The following is an 18,783-nucleotide window of genomic DNA, read 5'->3' on the forward strand; positions in this document are numbered from 1 at the left end:
ATGGACGAGGATCAGCCGTCGCCACCTCAAAGCAAGCACAACGACGACGATGCGAGCTCGGACGGGGTCCTCTCCATACATGTCACGGAGCAAACTAAATCATGGGCCCAGCAAGTCGAGGAAGAAGAGGAAGAAGAGAGGCTGGCCAATGCAGCAAAGGTAGCCCAATCGGGCAGCTTAGAAAAGCCGCGATTCCGGCCCCCATTACGTCATGAGAGACCCGAGAACCGCTCGCCTATGCACGGCGCTTTCGCGCGCTTACACATCGGGGATGGCGCGGAGACACGTCCTTTCCGCCCATCGCACCGCCCTGCTGGTAACCAGCGTGACGACGCGGAACCGCGTCCGTCCCGCTCGTCACGACAGTTCACTGGGAGGGCGGCCCCTAATAAGATGCGCAACAACCATCGAGCTCTCGTGAGGCAACAACAAACCCCCACTGGCTTCAGGAGTGGTAGACTCCGGGACAATTTAGCGGCACCGACGATAACTCGAGCATTGATCGCCATCGCGCCGACAGCCATAGTCCGAATTGAGGCAGGAGGCCGCTTACACCTGGTCCGCGCCCTGTTAGATGCCTGCGCTCCCACCAGCATTATCGATGCCAATCTGTGCAAGGATCTACACCTGGAGCGTAACAATACCGCACGTCTTTCGAAGTGCACCGTCGTTCTTCGAGGGAAGTATGGGGTAGCGGGAAAGATCACGACCCCAAGCCACCGTAATATCGAACTATGCCAGGTTAAACCCCACGGCCAATCTGGACCCGTCGGTAGCGGCCCCATTCCAGTTCATGAAGCTGGCCGATCCGACATTTTACCGATCGTCCCCAGTGTTGCTCACTTTGGGCGCCGACGTCTACGCCAGTATTATGGTCGGAGGCACACCCACGTCAACTATCGGCGGCTCCTCACCCAAGGCACAATTTTCGGCCTCGTCGTGTCTGGAGCCCACCCACTATAAAAACCTTTAATTATACCACAAGGTGCATTTTAAACCAAGCAACCCCCACGTACTTGACTACTAACGCTTTTCTTTTTCATCCACAGTTCAGCGAGGCTGCATTACTGCGAGCACGGATGTCCGCCGGAGATCGTACTTACGATCCTACTATACATACGTATCATATTTTTTAAATTTATTTAGTTTATCCCGCCTTGGGAAGGTTGCTGGCGTACTCACTGAGTTTCAAGTTGCTCGCCGCAAGGCAGAGTATTTGGTTAGAAAGCACCGCTTGGGACGACCCTGTACCGACCAGTACGCTGGAAAAATGGAAAACCTTCACCACCAATACCATGAGATCGCTAAAATAAGGACACCTAGATGGGTCAACTTTTCTCCAGAACCGACATCGAGATCCATGGAATTTGTGATGCATCCGAGAAGGCTTACGCAGCAGCCGTTTACATGCGCGTGAAAACGGATAACGACATCTGGACAAAGCTGCTGTTAGCAAAAACCCGAGTAGCCCCGTGAAAACCCTGTCTCTTCCACGATTGGAACTTTGCGGAGCCGTGCTGTTAGCGGAAATCGCCGAATCAATTTTCAGGAACCTTAAATTGGGACCAGTGAGAGTTCGCCTGTGGACGGATTCAACAATCGTCCTCGCATGGATAAGGAAACCGCCTTGTTCCTGGTCCACTTTCGTCGCACATCGGATCACCAACATCATTGACATGGTCGTAAATAAGGACTGGTTGCACATAAATTCAGAATCAAACCCAGCAGATTTCATCTGGAGGCCACTACTGACCTCAGCACCCCATCATTTCTTGCGGCTTTTGCCCGTTTTATATCTAGACGCGGATGTCCCAAAAACGTCTATTCCGACAACGGTACAAACTTTGTCGGAGCTTCACGATTCCTACGATCGGAATTCAAAACTTTCATTTCACAAGCCCGAGACAATGCTGTTTCAAAGTACAGCCCCCAGTCACTCACTTGGCATTTCATCCCTGCGGGCGCTCCCCATATGGGAGGGCTGTGAGGCTGGAGTGAAAAGCTTCAAAAGCCACTTCAAAAAGATAGCCTCGCCACACAAATTCACCTTCGAGGAATTCCATACACTCTTGCGCCGCATCGAGGATGTCTGAACTCGCGGCCGCTCAGCACGGCATCCAATGATTCGACCTAGAGCCGCTCACCCCACGCCATTTCCTCACTGGCAGCTACCTATTGGCTCCGCCAGAGCCGGATGCTAGTGAGAGCCCTGCCTCGATGATCAGTCGGTGGCAGAAACTCAAAGCCTTCCATCAGACTTTCTGCAAGCGATGGAAAACCGAATATCTATCCGAACTTCAAAAACGAGTGAAGTGGAAGCATCCCAAACAAAATATAAAAATGGGAGATCTCGCTGTCCCCAAAGAGGACAACTTATCTCCCAACGAATGGAGGTTAGGTCGAGTTGTCAACGTACACCCCGGCGAAGATGACCGAGTACGCGTAGTCGACCTCAAAACCGAGAAGGGTCAAGTCAGACGACCTTTGGTCAAACTGATCCTTCTCCCAACGGAGGAGATGGATTGCGAGAAGACCAAGAGCTCCTCCTAACAATCCCTCCGTTCCTCTCCCTCCATTCCAAATTCCACCTTCCTATCGGAAACAAGAACCCAGCACTCGTTCACCCGAACTAGGCCAACTCTCGCAACCCATCTCCAATAACCTAATGCAGATCCGCATCTGCCACAGAGAACAAAGACATGCGGCCCATTAATATTTAAATTGTCAAAAAAATCAAACCCAAATTGACCCGCTCGCCCAGAGCGAGGACACCAGAAAATATCCCACAATCGACTCGCTCCCCCGAGCAAGGACACCATCCCCATTCACTCGTTATCCCATAACGAGGATACTAGAAAAGCCCTAACGCAAATCCGCTTTCTGCCACAGAACATAAAGGCCTCCGGCCTATTTTATTTCCAATTTTTAAAGAAGCAACCCACAACTCACTCGTTATCCCAGAACGAGGATACCAGAAAAGCCTACCGCAGAAGGGCGAACCGCTCTGCCACAGAATCTATTTGTAATTTTTAAATTTCCAACAAAACAACCCTCATTCATTCGCTCACCCCGAGCGAGTATCACAGAACCAACGCGCGAGGCCAACGGAATTTACCAAAATTCATCTGCACACCTAAAATCTTCAACTCACTATTAACTCATGTTGCCATACGAACATATTGTAAGCCGATCATTGCTCGTTTTTAACGATTGTAATCACTACACGATGTTTATTGGACTGTGGGTACTCCTTGGATTACTCTGATGTAATGCGGAGCTGGAGTATATGGTCCAGTCCTAGGACATCGCAATGTTAATTGGACCATATTTTTTGTATGAATTGTGGTTAATTTTATGGCACTCGGTTGGTCCATGGCGAGTACTCCATACATGCATTCGTGGGGCACTCGCGATTTTTGCAGGGATTTAGCAGATCAAAAATAGTTCCTATATGGGATATTCGCCTGATATGCTTATGCGTCATATGAGTCATTTATGACTCTTACAGGACTCATACATGTACAAATCTTTTTAAAGAAATTAAATTTTTCCGTCTGCGATGGTTGTCTGATATGAGTCTAAATATGTACGACATATGAGTCGCTTCTGCCTCGGAGTGCTCTTGTTCGTATGAATTTTAAACTCGTTAACAGAAACATTTCAATTTATATTCTGAATAGTAAAGAATATATTAAACCAGTAACTAAAGATGTCATACAAGTTTGCGAGGTTTACAGAGTTTACGCACCTGGCAAACATTAAGGTCCGTTTTTTCGCATTAAGTTTATACGTTTCCTCATTGAAGTCTTGTGACGTACGCATTATAATGGAATAAGATCTAGGTGCCAGCCCTTTATGATCATATGTATGTTTTAACTGGCAAGGCTAAGATGGTCGACTTATATCGGGCTGCTTACTATCTGAGCACTCATTTACATGTATACGAAATATGAAACTAGCTGTAGAGTTGATCCCAGGTCCATTGGGCTTTGTGGTTATTCTTATGCTATCCCGTATCCCGTCTATATTTACCTCAGAGCGGGGCAAATAGTATGAAAAAAAACATTTACCATTAAATCGCGTTCCCATTTCGGGAAATATACATCCCACTCGCCTGCCTTCGCAAACCATTCCAATGTTTCACGTGCTTCACCCAATGTACGATAGCAATTGGGTGACATGAGATGCGCAACAGGTGAGTCGGCCCATGTACGCCATTCACGCTCTTTTTCTTGCATATATTTAGTTAGATTTTTTGGCGATTTTTCTAGTCAGGGTAAGTATTTATTTAGTCAGCCGGTATTAAGTAACACATTTTATCTAATTCGTGAAATCAAACTACTTGAAAATGACAACTTTACGAGTTGCATTAAGTCGGTGCTTTGTGGCTCACAAAGAGCTTCGTCGTTTGCTTTACGACTGAATTGTATCCATCTTATATCTTTACATAATGAATTGTATCCATGCCCATATAATATACAATGCAGAATTGCATGAGTAAACATTGCTAGAACAATTAATTAAGTAATAAGCGCAAAATATTCCAAACCTAAGCCTAATAGGGACCGCAAATATCGTTAAATATTTTTAAGCTGTGGATTAAAGGCAGCCGAGGGATTTCACAAATCTTAAATCAAATATATAACGAATCTTACCAGTAAAACCCTCCAAACGAAGCGCAAATAATGTAACAAAAACTGAGTTGTCACTCAACCTAAATTGGTTTGCATTCCAGCAGGATTACCACCCGGGCCTTCTGGGTGAAAGCCACTATCCATGCGCAACCTATCAAGCAGAAGCGTCATCGCCATGCCTATCCATTATCTTTCACGTTTAACTGTCGTTAGGTTACAGGCACTAATTCTGAGAGAATCGATTTAAATCAGCAGTTGTGATTTGACACTGTTGGCTCTTCGGCACCGCACAGTTAAGACAACTGGCTTCGCATTCTCCAGAACTACTCCCGTTTACGTTCACATTTTCATAAGGTCATGATCTTCGCCCAGATAACAAGCGTCTTGGCATACTACGCAAATGGTTTCCTAAAGTGCCTATCATGGCTCTAACCGCTACGGCTACACCCCGCGTACGCACTGATATCCTATGTCAATTGCATTGGGCACATCCTAAATGGTTTTCATCTAGTTATAATCGTAGCAATTTAAGCAAATTTCAGTGTTGCCGACACGAGGTGTTAGTAAATTAGATGATATACAAGCCTTCCTAAGAAGATGCCCATCTAATTGGAGTGGTATAAGTTTTTGTTTATCGCGTAAGGAATGTGAAGAGCTGGCAAATAAATTACATGCAGCTGGCATAAAACCGCTAGCGTATCATGCCGGTTTAACAGATACTCTACGTGAGACACGTCAAAATGATTGGTTGAGTGGTAAAGTGCGTGTGATTGGCGCAACAATGGCTTTCGGAATGGGTATTGATAACCCAGACGTACGTTTTGTGTTGTACTACTCGTTACCAAAAGCCATTGAAGGGTATTACCAAGATCAGGTTTACGTTACTGTTTACATTACTATAATTACCACGGATGTGACGCGTATGAAGAAATTATTGGACTTGGATAACACGGTTGCAATGGATGTAAAGAAGCTACATTTAGAGAACTTGAATCGAGTTGTGGGATACTGTTAAAAAAGTAACAGATTGTCGACGTGCTCAACAGCTAGATTATTTTGGTGAGCATTTTACGAGTGAACAATGCCTGGAGAGAAGAGATACGGCATGCGATAATTGTCTTAAAAAGCAAAGTTACCAGGAAATTAATGTGCTGGAACAGTGCCGAAAAGATGCGCATGCTGTTAAGGATATACGTAGGGGGCGGGCGCGTTTCACTCTTCTATACATAGCTGATGTGCTTAAAGGGTCTCTAATTACACGTATCGTAGATTGATGTCATGATAAAACGGCACACCATGGCGTTCTCAAAGATTGGGACAAATCAGATGTACAACGTTTAATGCGCAAAAAGATTCTGGAAGGATTTCTACGTGAGCACTTAATATTCTCCAATGATATTCCACAAGCTTACGTTTTTTGTTGGGTACAAAGATACATACGCATATGCAAGATAGCAAAATACTCACATTTGCACTTTCCCGTAAAGATGCTCCGAAACGTGCCCTTCCTGGGTTCAGTAGAGCAGCTGTTTAGCCAAACGATCCAGCAGCAGCTGGTGTAGCCCAATTGCGTGCCATTCACGAACGTTGCTACTCGGTTCTATTAGATTTGTGCCGTACAACAGCTGCTGTACGTAGTGTAACAAGGGCTAGTATCATGAATATACAAGCATTAAAAGCGATGTCCGAAAACAGTGCCAGAATCAGAAAGTGATATGTTGAGCATTCCGCATGTAACCAAAGCTAATTTCGACAAGTTCGGTAGTAAAATGTTAGAAATTACGCGCAATTATGCTGCAGAGAAACTGTGCCTTTTAATGGATTTGGAAGATGCTCACAGCGAACAGCTAGCGATCAAACATCCACAAAAGCGCGTGCGCATTATTTGTCCAAAATGTACGTTGGATAATTTCATTTTTTTTCACTTACTCTCAGCGATGCGTAAACGCGCAAATACCTCCACAATGCAATTAATAGTATTAGGTACGCCAGCTACGCGCTATAGTAGAAAAAAAGGAAGCAACGGGAAAATCATTCGATGTATTTCCGGTTGTCCCAATTCATAGGAATTTCACATGCTATACACGAGTGTATGTATAAATGTCCGATTAATTTTTTTTCTTTATATATATATGCTTGGTAAACTTATACCAGTGCCCGGACTTTTGAAACAAGAAAAAATGTGGGTAGCAAAATATGAAAATAGTAGTAGACTGGTTTTTTTTTTCTTTTTCTCAGAAAGCAATATCTGCAGTTTATACATGTACCCCAAACAAAATATATGGAAATTTGTATAGACTCAGCGTATGCTTTAGGATACTCACTAGTTCCTGAAATATACAAACAAAAAGTTAACGAAACGTCTAATTACAATAATAGTTTCCCAAAGTACCAAAATCCTGCCCCAAAAATAACCAATTTCGGCATGTTATCGGTTACTTAAAACTTTTTATTTTCGTGCAAAATTATTGATAACAAAAAATTTAGGAAAATAGAGCAGGACAATATATGCTTGCGCATCTACTACATCCATTTCATAACCAAATTTATTTCTTGTCTTTCAAGTCTGCTCACAAATGTTTCAAAAATTGTTTGGTTTGGTCAGCACCACCTCTTAATGTTATTTGGGTGTGCGCGGCAATTCAATACCACATGATTACAATATTTGGTTTTAATGCGAAAATATTGACATGGTGGTAGATTTTTTGGGTTTGATGGTAGGAGTAGCAGGAAAGGAAAATGGGTCAAAAATTTCACAAATCTACCAATACGGTAAAGTCCGGGCACTGACTGTCCATATACTTATACCAACTTATGTATATATATTTGCCTGTTTTTCTTTAGTGCTGCGTGAAATGATGCACGCGGGTACCGAAAACCCGAAAGAGAAACAAAATCGGGATCGCTTTTTTTCCAATACTTACGCCTCGGGCAGTCCAACAAAATACTTACGCACAAAATAAAGACAAAACCCTCATTTAAAAAATAATTATGCTCCCATTCACAAAAAAAAAAACATAAAAAATTTTTTTTTTGATTTTATAATTTTTTTTGCCGTCGGCACTGCCTGTTTCCCTGGCTGGGGGGCAGGACTTGTTGTTTTCAACAACAGACATCACAAACCGTCATAATTACGGCTTCGGTAAAAAACAATCCGAGGCCCGAAATTAAAGAGTCCCAAATTAAATAAAATCAACTTTTCTACGGCACTAGTGCAACGACAAAATACATAAGGTATATATATATATTCGCACGCCACAAACTCACCATACTAGCTATCAGCTGACCAATAAATACACGACAGGGTTGCATGTTACATTTAGCATAATGGTACGTGCAGATAGAACGCGTCGCGGAGAACGCATCGCCAATCTGCAAATTTATGTCAGGTGAACGTAAATAACGCATTTTTGCTTGGTAAAAATTATATTTAATAATATGCTTCGCATATGCACTTAATTTATCTATTCTAATATACTTTTTGTAATAAAACACCTCCGCTTCACCCAACCAACCTCACGGTCACTCGCCCTGGCACCTCAAAGGATGCCACACCTCCTCCAATAAAAAAGGCAGTCGCCCCGAGAGCGACACGATACATTAGACGCTGCAACGGAGACCTCGGCCTCTTCGTTCAGCCCAGAAAAGCCTAAACAAAAAAATGCGAGTCTGGAACGGAGACTTCGGCCTCTTCGTCCAACCAAACAAAAATAATGCGAATCTGGAACGGAGACCTCGGCCTCTCCGTCCAACAAAAGGAGAAACAAAATTTTGCCAGTCTGGAACGGAGACCTCGGCCCCTTCGTCCAGCACTATTGACCTTCTACGTCATATCACTTTATGGATTCTATATGTATATCTAAGAATTATGTATAATCAAAGGCAAGAAATATTCACTTTCTTCCCCTTCTAATGTTTATTTTAATCCTAGCTTAGGTGCCATGCTGCGCAAGTCGGGCAGAACTCCCGGCCACCCGCGACGCTGGCGAAATACGCGATTTAAGTTAAGTTTAGTTCTAATGCAAATATTTTTTTTTCGTTGCTTTTCAGCGGTCGGAGATCGGTGGGGGTAAAAATGATGTTGCGTATCGCAAGGGGGGCCGGCATGTTTATGCAGGATGCCTAACTTTTCCGCATCTGATTGCGATCCCCCCAATGCAACTCTGCAAATCGATACTCGACTTAATTTATAACCACCCACACCATCACCGCCACATGCATGTGCATGTATGTACATGCAAGTGTATATGTGTTTTTTGTCAGCACTCATGCATATGCATGTCGGGGTTGATGTGTGGGTGCCTTTCCCCTCCAAAACGGAGAATTTTGCGGGTCAACGGTTGTAGCTTGCTATACAACCGGCCTCTTGGATTCTAACAGCCAACAAGCTAACATCTGCTGCTAGCGATCTCCACTGTTTTCAACAATATATTCAGGTAATATTGTAACCAGGTTATTTATATATTCACATAATAAATTACATCCATTATAACGAAAAATCTCGTCTACTTTCTTATTTCTCTATTTCCATACGCATATTCCCACTGAGATCGACCCGGTGCGCCCACCTCTCACAAGGATCAGACGCACACCGGCCGAATATTTGTGGTCCTCCGAGCCATATATTTGTACAAATGAATGAATGTGTCAATAGAATCTCATGTCGTACCAAAGCGAGCCAAAATATACGTATGTACAATTGTATGAATATGTATGTAATAGCCATTATATTTTAAGACATTCCAAAACGGGTTGTGTTTACTTATTCACACTAATGGGAGGGGGTAGGGGCACTCACCAATGGCAGTCACTTGGCTTGCTAAATAAGCACACGATATATTTTCTAATTTCATATAATAATAATTAGGTTTATTTCTTTATTTCACGATTTTAGTTCACAAACTTTATTTCACTTCACAAGATATTTGTTTGATTTTACTATAATATAATAAACTTTATAAACTTTAACTTGAACCACTACTAGGTAATTCAACCGCGCGCTCTAAAAGAAAACTGTCTGCGCGGCCATCGATGACCGCTCGTTGAGCGGTGCAGTGAGCATGCAAATCAACATATACAAAGGTAAGTAAATAGAAAAGAAGCGGTAGCTTTCCAACCTCTTCTTAAGAGTTTTACATTAGGATTTTAGGGTAAATGTGGATATAAAGGGTAAGTATAAAATTCAAATTTTAGCGTAACTTCAGCAATGCAATTTAAGGTAAGTATTTAACAGGTCAGTATTTTTACAGGTAAGTTAATCAAATTGGATCAAATTTTCATCCATGTCTTCAACATGGCGGCCGGCCTGCGGAGTCGACAAATCTAGAAGCTCTTGCAGTTTCTGTAAAGTAACCTTTGCTTGATTAACCAGCTTCCTTATGTTACGTTGGCTACCACTACGGCTCTGCAAACGAGCGGCGGGACGTTCAATTGTACGGTGTCGCGTTCTTCGTTGTTCCTCGCGCCTATGATGCGCGGGTGGCGGAGACCTCGAATGTCGGTTGCGTGTTGACGTTGGAACGGACGGACGGTGCAACAAAGTATGATGAGCTCGGCCGCAGTGGCGGCAGCTGCCGGCGGAATTGCATTCGCCGGTGGTATGTGACGTGGCCAAGCAGTTGACATAGTAGCGATGGGCGCGTGCTGACTCATATAGCTCTGCAGGAGTCATTAATAGAAATACGTGGCATTGGCGCAAAGCGTGCTGTCGGCAACATAGGCGGCATTTTCCCAACTCCATGATTAGATCTGTGGAGAAAAACGTTAGAAGAAAAAAGAGAAAAGAAACTCAGCATTAGGGTAAATTGAGGTTGAACTGAGGATAGGATAATTCTAGCTGGGAAGAAAAGGTGCAAGAGAATTAGGATGGGGTCAATAAACAGATTTTGGTGATGTTCCGCGTTATTACTCCATTTTGAGTACGAATATCGAGGACGCGAACATTTCCATCGGGACCTGCATGCAGTTTTGAAATGCGTCCGAGGCGCCACTCATTGGGTGGCAACAGATCATCTTTAACAACGACTAGGTCGCCTTCTTTCAGGTTCGCCTGAGATACTTTCCATTTTTGTCGTTTATGCAGTTGTTGAAGATACTCATTCTTCCAGCGGTTGCTGAATTGATGGTGTAAGACTTTAAGTAGTTGCCATCGGTGGATGAACCGATACATGTACGCGGTAACGCGGAGGGCCCTAGCGAATGAAGAGAAACGTTCTAAGGGATCCAGGGCCTCTCCGGTGTGTAATGCTTCGACCCGTTTTTGTTCTGGTGGACTGGAGTTTTGAGGAACCGCTTTGGGCCAGAAATCGGGAGACTTGGATAGCCACTCCGGGCCTTTCCACCATAGGGAGGATTCAGCTAGCTCTTGGGGTTTGCATCCGCGTGTTCCAAGGTCTGCTGGATTGTCGCCGCTTGACACATGGCGCCAAGTAACATTGCCGACATTTTTGAGAATTTCCGCAGTGCGGTTTGCTACGTATGTCTTCCAGGTGGAAGGTGGTTTTTCCAACCATGCTAACACGATTGAGGAGTCTGACCAGAGACTTAGCTCATGTGGGGGCAGTTTTAAATGAGAGCATATTTGTTTGACTAATTTTGAGAGTAGTACTGCCCCACACAATTCGAGGCGAGGGAGGCTTACAGTTTTTAAAGGGGCTACTTTGCTCTTTGCTACTAACAAATTTGTAGTGAAATCATTATCGCTATTCTGCACTCTGAGGTGAACGCATGCGCAGAATGCTTTTTCTGAGGCATCAGAGAATCCGTGTATTTGAAATGGTTTGTCGGGAGAAAAGTCGACCCATCGGGGGATTTTTATGTCACCTATCGCTGCGAGATTTCCCCGAAAGGTGTTCCATTTGTGTAAGGCCAGAGGTTTGATCTCTTCGTCCCAGTCCGTTCCTTCCAACCAGAGTTGTTGAAGGAGAGCCTTGGCCATAATTGGCGCTAGCCATCCTGCCGGGTCAAACAATTTCGCTATTGCTGATAATATTTGTCGCTTTGTCCTTGAGTCGGCGGCTGGTAGAGGGTCATATGAGTACGAGAATGAGTCGTTGATAGCGTTCCATTTTATTCCAAGGGTCTTTGTGGAGCTGACATCATGGAATTTTAGAAAATCTGCATCGAGGAGATCAGATTTTGGGATGGATTTGAGCATTTCGGGGTGATTAGCCGTTATTTTCTTCAGAGGAAAACCGCCTGATCTCAGAGCTTCGATAACTTGGGTCATGGAGTTTATTGTGGACTGTAGGTTATATCCGCCAGAGAGGATGTCATCTACATAAGTCTCGTTTAGAAGAACATTTCTGGCGAGGGGGAGTTCATCTTTGGTGTCTGCTGCTAGCTGATGGAGGGTGCGGATTGCTAGGTAGGGGGCACAGTTCACACCAAAGGTAACTGTTTTCAGTTTAAAATCTTCGAGCTGTGATTTTGGAGATCTGCGTACTATGATTCGCTGATAGTCCTGATCTTCTGGGTGTATGAGTATTTGGCGGTACATCTTTTCGATGTCGCCATTAAAAACGAACTTGTAGAGGCGCCATTGTAGGATTACCAGCATCAAGTCGTTCTGCAGGGTCGGACCAGTGTGTAGTACGTCGTTCAACGAACTTCCGGAATGCGAGAGTTTTGAGGCATTAAAAACGATCCGTACTTTTGTTGTTTTGCTGTCGGGCTTTATGACAGCATGATGGGGCAAATAAAATGAGTAGTATTTGCCTTCCTTGATAATTTCGAGGGGTGAAATGGGTTCCATGTGATTCATGGTTAGATATTCTTCCAGTACTTCAGAATATTTTTCTTTTAGTTCTGGTTTCTTTTCCAATGATCTTTCTATGCTAATATACTGCTGTTGAGCAGCGGGTCGTGAGTGACCGAGGGCTAATGTTTCCGGGAAATTTTGTTTGAATGGGAGTTTTACCATGTAGCGACCATCTTCTTTTCTGGTGGTGCTCCTTTTGTAGAGATCTTCACAAAAGGTGTCTTCATCTGCGAGCGGTGTGGTGGATTGAACTTCTTCCTGCTCCCAAAATTTTTTGAGGAGTTCATTTAGAGAGTCGTCGGGGTTTTCAATTATGCGGGTTGAAAACGTTGAAATTTGTTCAGTTATTGGGCCACTCAATATCCAGCCGAATATGGTGTTTTGAGCTATGAGGCTTCCTGCGACGTTGGTTTCGAGGCCTTGCAGGATGATTTGTGGGAGTATGTCGCTACCTATTACCATGTCTATTCTCCCTGGAGAACAGTAATGGAGGTCAGCTAGTGCTAAAGAGGAGAACTGTTCAAGATTTTCGATCACCACTTTGGAAGAAGGGAGGAAGTGTGTTAACTGTGGTAAAATTATGGCTTGGGTAATGATTCGTGTCGTTAAATCCCGAGAGCATATGATTATCGAACAAATTTTATTGGAGTTTTGGACTATTTGTCCGCCCATCCCTAATATCTGGTAATTAGTCTTCTTGGTTGGTAGACCTAGCAATTTTTGTATTCGATAGGTTATAAATGACTTTTGGGAGCCTTGGTCCACCAAAGCCCGTACCTTGAAAGTTTCTCCTCGATGGAGTATCGGGACCACTGCCGTGGGCAATAACGTTCTTTCTTTGTTACTGGAGAAGTGAGATAGAACTTTGTTGCCTGAATCTTGCGTTTTTGTAGAGTTTTGGGCTTGTGATTCTTGGAGCTGCATTGCCTGTTTTGATGTACAGGGATTTTCTTGATCATTGGTTTGGGTCTTGGACTGATTTCTTCTCTGATACTGTCGGGAAGTGTTAGGGTTCGCTGGCCGAGATGTTTGATAGTGTAGCAGAGAGTGATGTCGCTTTTGACAATATACACATTTGAAGTTGCTACAACATTCGGCTTCTAAATGGGAGAATGCTAGACAATTTTTACAATAATTATTGTCTTTTACGAACTTGTTGCGCTCTGACACACTGAGTTGCTTGAATTTAACGCAGTTCATCATGGAGTGGTTTGAATTACACAACTTGCATGAGACTTGTCGGAGCTGTTCGCTATGAAAGGAGTGAGATTTATTTTTAAAGTTGGATTGACTTTGAGGTGTCGATGATCGAGGGGTGAAGCTCGAGTTTGAGTTTCGAGGTTTGCTTGGCCTGTATGTACCTAGTCGCTCTACCACTTCGTATCTGGTCGTGAGGAATTTATCCATTTCCGACCAAAGTGGTAATTCCTTTCTGGACTCCAGAGATTGTTCCCATAAAGCCAGAGTTTCATTGGGGAGTTTTGAAGAGCATAAATAAATAAGCATAGGGTCCCAATTACTAGTGGGTACGTTATTAGTGTTAAGGGTAGAGAGGCAATTGTTTATTGTGGTTTGAATTTCTTGAATTCTCTCCCCACTTTCATAGAATACGGGTTGCATATTAAAGAGAGTTTTAAGTTGACTGTCTACAAGAATTCTTCGATTCTCGTATCTAGACTTGAGTGCACCCCAGGCTAGCTCGAAATTTTGGTCATTGAGGGCGTATTTTTGAATTATGAGGGCTGCTTTTCCTCTGGTTTTTTGTCTCAGATGGTAAAGTTTTCGGGCTTGGGACAATTTAGGGTGATTTATGTATACTGCCGTAAACATATCCCTAAAGGACGGCCATGTCTCATAACCACCGTGAAACACTTCTGTATCACACGCGGGGACTTTGAGGTAGGATTCCCGGTTATTCAGGGCTACTACAGGTGGGGACTGGATTTGAATGCTGGATGTTGGTTCCAACGTTGCGAGAAGCTCATTTATTCGAGCTTTCGTGCTGATGTTTGTTCCCATCGCTGTGTCATATTTTTCTTCCAGAGATGCAATGGATCGTTCATCCGTGAGGTTCAGGTATGCTACTTCATACGCTCGTTCTATTAGGGATACGTGCCTATTGAGTTCCTCCATGTAAGTTTGCAGACTAGGTTTTGTGTGATCTGCCTCATTGCAGTTCCAATATTTTCCGCAAAACTTTTCGAATTTTGCTATCTCGAATAGGCATTTCCTCACTGATTGAGTCGCTTCTTCTTCTTCTGCCAGTGATTTTGATCGTGTTTTAGGTCCTTGGGGTGCTAGAAGCGTATTTGTTTTTTCACCTTTTTCTTCAGCCATTGTAGTTTCGTTGAAGTTAAGCTGTTTTTAATGGGTGGGATTTCGTTTGTAACGGGTTGCAAGGAGTATACTTGTGAGTATTACTAGACTGTATTCGGAGTCGCTGGGTTTTTAAAATATATTGTGTGTAAGGAATACAGCAGAGTAGATTTGATATATTGCGTCTTAGAAGTACACAGGAAAGTTTCAAAATTCAAGCCTTGTGTGTTAAGAAGTACACCGGAGTATATTTAAGGGCTTATGTATTAGGAGTACACGAGGAGGTTTTTATAGCTAAAATTATTATTAAATGGAGATAATAATTAATAGTTATTATTAAGGGAGATAATAATTCCTTTTTTTGTAATTAATTTATTGTGTGGCTATATTCATTCGATAATAAATAAAATTTGACCACTTTTTTTTGTGATTTGTACCCAGTGTATTTTTGTGCGTTTTTTTTGCTATTCAGATTCACTGTGCGGCTACTGTGTACATATATATATTTCCTTTATATGCAATAAACTTGAGAGGGCGACTTATGCACTTGCTTCAGCGTCTCTGAATACAAGTATGTATGTGTGACGCAATTTGAGTACAATTTTTTTGTACGCTGTGTTGAGGGTGAAATTATGTACTTGTCTCAGCGCTTCTGAGCCCAAGTGTATTTTTGTATATTGCTAACTGCAATTTTTTTGGAAGTTTTGATTATCGTGTGCTTTGTTTGGGAAATGGGAGAAACAGAATTAACGTGTGTGTGAGGTGACTGTCCACATACGTTGGCGCCAATATATTGTTTTTTGACCGGAATGCAAGTTGGGGAAAGGAGATTTACGTGGTACGGTAATTAGCAGCGGGTAAGTAGCCGGTAAATATATTACATATATAAAGCGAAGTGAAAAGGGCTGGTATATAAAACGGGTGATATTCATGTATTTAAAAATTTGTGTGACTTATATGTCTTAGCGGATTTTGGAAAGAGTATATACAAATTGGAGATTTGTATGAATATATTATTTAAAATGCAACAAATGAGGTTTCTCATTTATTATATTGATCCGTTAAGCTATGCAAATCTTTCTACACAGTGATATGTATATATGTGGTTATGGGGTAAAATATTTAACGGCACTTACTTTAATCTTGGGACTACCTTGTATGCTGTGGATCTATATTATTCTGGGTAACGGGGATTTCTCCTAACGGCTGGTTAATTATGATGTTGCTGTGGTTCCTGGTGCTGATTTTTGTCGACTGTACCTTTGAGGATTTTTAATTTCTCACTTTAGACCCTTTTGTGTTTCTAATATTTTTCTTTTAGGGTATATGTATATATTTTTTTCGTTTTCCAGGTCACCAGGTTTTAATTTAAATATTTGAACATTTTTCTTTTCAGGTCACTAGCTTTTGGTTTTAACCCTTGTTTTTTTCTTTATATATTTTTTCAATGTTTTTCGAAACCTTTATTCCAAATTTTCTCTTTTCAGGTTTTCTTTTATATGTATGTCAACGTTACCCTTAGTTTTCTCACTTCTATATCTTTTTAGGCCTTTTTGCAGAAAATAATTATTTCTTTTTTATTCACTTTTCCTTTTTTTTCAGGTTTTCAATACTTTTTACTGATTTTCACTGTTGATTTTATAGGTTTTTTGTTTTTTGGTTTTTGCCATCACTCTATTTGTGTGCACTTAACAATTTGTTCCTGTTTTTTTTCGTTTTTAACACTGGTTCATTTTCATCCGGCTCGAAGGACCATGTTTACTTATTCACACTAATGGGAGGGGGTAGGGGCACTCACCAATGGCAGTCACTTGGCTTGCTAAATAAGCACACGATATATTTTCTAATTTCATATAATAATAATTAGGTTTATTTCTTTATTTCACGATTTTAGTTCACAAACTTTATTTCACTTCACAAGATATTTGTTTGATTTTACTATAATATAATAAACTTTATAAACTTTAACTTGAACCACTACTAGGTAATTCAACCGCGCGCTCTAAAAGACAACTGTCTGCGCGGCCATCGATGACCGCTCGTTGAGCGGTGCAGTGAGCATGCAAATCAACATATACAAAGGTAAGTAAATAGAAAAGAAGCGGTAGCTTTCCAACCTCTTCTTAAGAGTTTTACATTAGGATTTTAGGGTAAATGTGGATATAAAGGGTAAGTATAAAATTCAAATTTTAGCGTAACTTCAGCAATGCAATTTAAGGTAAGTATTTAACAGGTCAGTATTTTTACAGGTAAGTTAATCAAATTGGATCAAATTTTCATCCATGTCTTCAACAGGTTGAAATATATGTTTGTACAAATGAATGAATAACTTAATGAGTGAATGCTACAATGTTTGTACCAGAGAAAAAATCAAAACATGCTGACAAGAAAGCTTAACTGTTCAACATTGAAGCATATTTACATATATATATATATAAGTAAATAAAACCACATGTCGTATTTCATTAGATTGTAAGTTTGTGTGCTTACATTTAGGCGCATATATTCTGGCTGATCTATAAGAAAAGCTTAGAGCGTTTTGTTTTGTATTCTGCCTGCAATAAAAAATAAATTAGACGTTTTTCAATATAGAAGAGTATCGGGCTCATATTTTAAATGAGGGGCCACAAATTTTTAAAGTGCCCCAAATTTTTAAATGCCCCCTTAGTACTTTACTGTAATACATTTAAGAAAAAGCAAAATTTATATTTTATATAACTCATTTTTATTAAATAAAAATTTTATACATAATTGACCACATATTACTGTGTTGTATTTTTGTTTCTGATCATAATTGTAATGTATTGGTGGCTTCAGATAATTAATCAATTCAATCGGTGGCTGCAAATTTCCAAAACTATCAAAATATTCTTTATAATTTTTGTTTTTATAGTATGCTCCCAATCAGTGCCAGGACCATCAGCATCGTCTAAATTAAGAATTCCACATTCTTGAGCATTCGGTTTATTTATTTTGCATACAAATTCCTCTGAAATGATGTTTGCAATATTTCATTAAATCTATGTCTGTTAACGGCTTTCTATTCGTTTTTTGATAGGATCGTAATTTTAGCTCAATCCGAATATCGTTGGGACCGCTTTTTATAGATTCATTCTGATGTGTAACATCTAAAACAATTATTGGAGCATGTTGAACAAATTTATCAGGCGATAAAAGTGGTTGGGGAGTGCGTGCATAGTAACTTTGTTTTGCAGTTTTTTGCTTTGTATTTTAATAAAACGTGCTCTCACACTGATTACAACCATCTGGGCTCCTTAACTATGACAGCGTATAAATTATAAATTTTTTTCAATGTTTTATATCGGGAATAATACGAAATACAATTACATATATCTTATATTTCCTTATATGAATTATCAGCAAAATTACAATCTTTCTTATGTAATCCATTGAATGAATATATAAATGGTTCTGATAGACATGATCTCATTTCATTTATCATAGAATAAAAAAATATTCGATGATCATCATCAATTAAGTCACCATATTTTGATAAAAACGTTTCTAAATATAGCGGGAGAGACATTTTCTTCTTTTTTATTGTGCCACCTGTTTGATACTGAATTACAAATTATGTCGCTCTACTAGTAATGTGAAACTGTACGATATAACAATCAACAAACCATAAAATACATGCCGATGGACACATCCATCAATGGGAAACTTGTTTCAATGTAAATACTTACTTTTTTTGTCGAATAAACCTTTTTCAAATAAATAAAAACAATTTTTATTTAAAATTTTAAAAATTTTTATTTATATTTTTCTCCATACTTTGGCGTGGTTATGCGTAATATACTAGTGTGTGTGTGTGTATTTTCATAAAATTACTACAATTTTTCTAAATAATCTTTTTGAAATGGAATATATTCATAAATTTTATCATGGATGAGTATACAATAAGCAGCGGTGTTGGCAGATACGGCCTTGTGAAATTTTAGCTCAATCCGAATATCGATGGGACCGCTTTTTATAGATCCATTCTGATGTGTAACATCTAAAACAATTATTGGAGCATGTTGAACAAATTGATCAGGCGATAAAAGTGATTTG

General features: G+C 41.0%; 1 pseudogene; it reads left to right on the forward strand.

Moving 5' to 3' along the window:
• Positions 1-6,700, forward strand: LOC137235005 (recQ-like DNA helicase Blm; annotated as a pseudogene).
• The last annotated feature ends 12,083 nt before the right edge of the window (positions 6,701-18,783 follow it).

Source organism: Eurosta solidaginis, chromosome X, assembly GCF_040869045.1.
Source record: "Eurosta solidaginis isolate ZX-2024a chromosome X, ASM4086904v1, whole genome shotgun sequence".
NCBI lineage: Eukaryota > Metazoa > Arthropoda > Insecta > Diptera > Tephritidae > Eurosta > Eurosta solidaginis.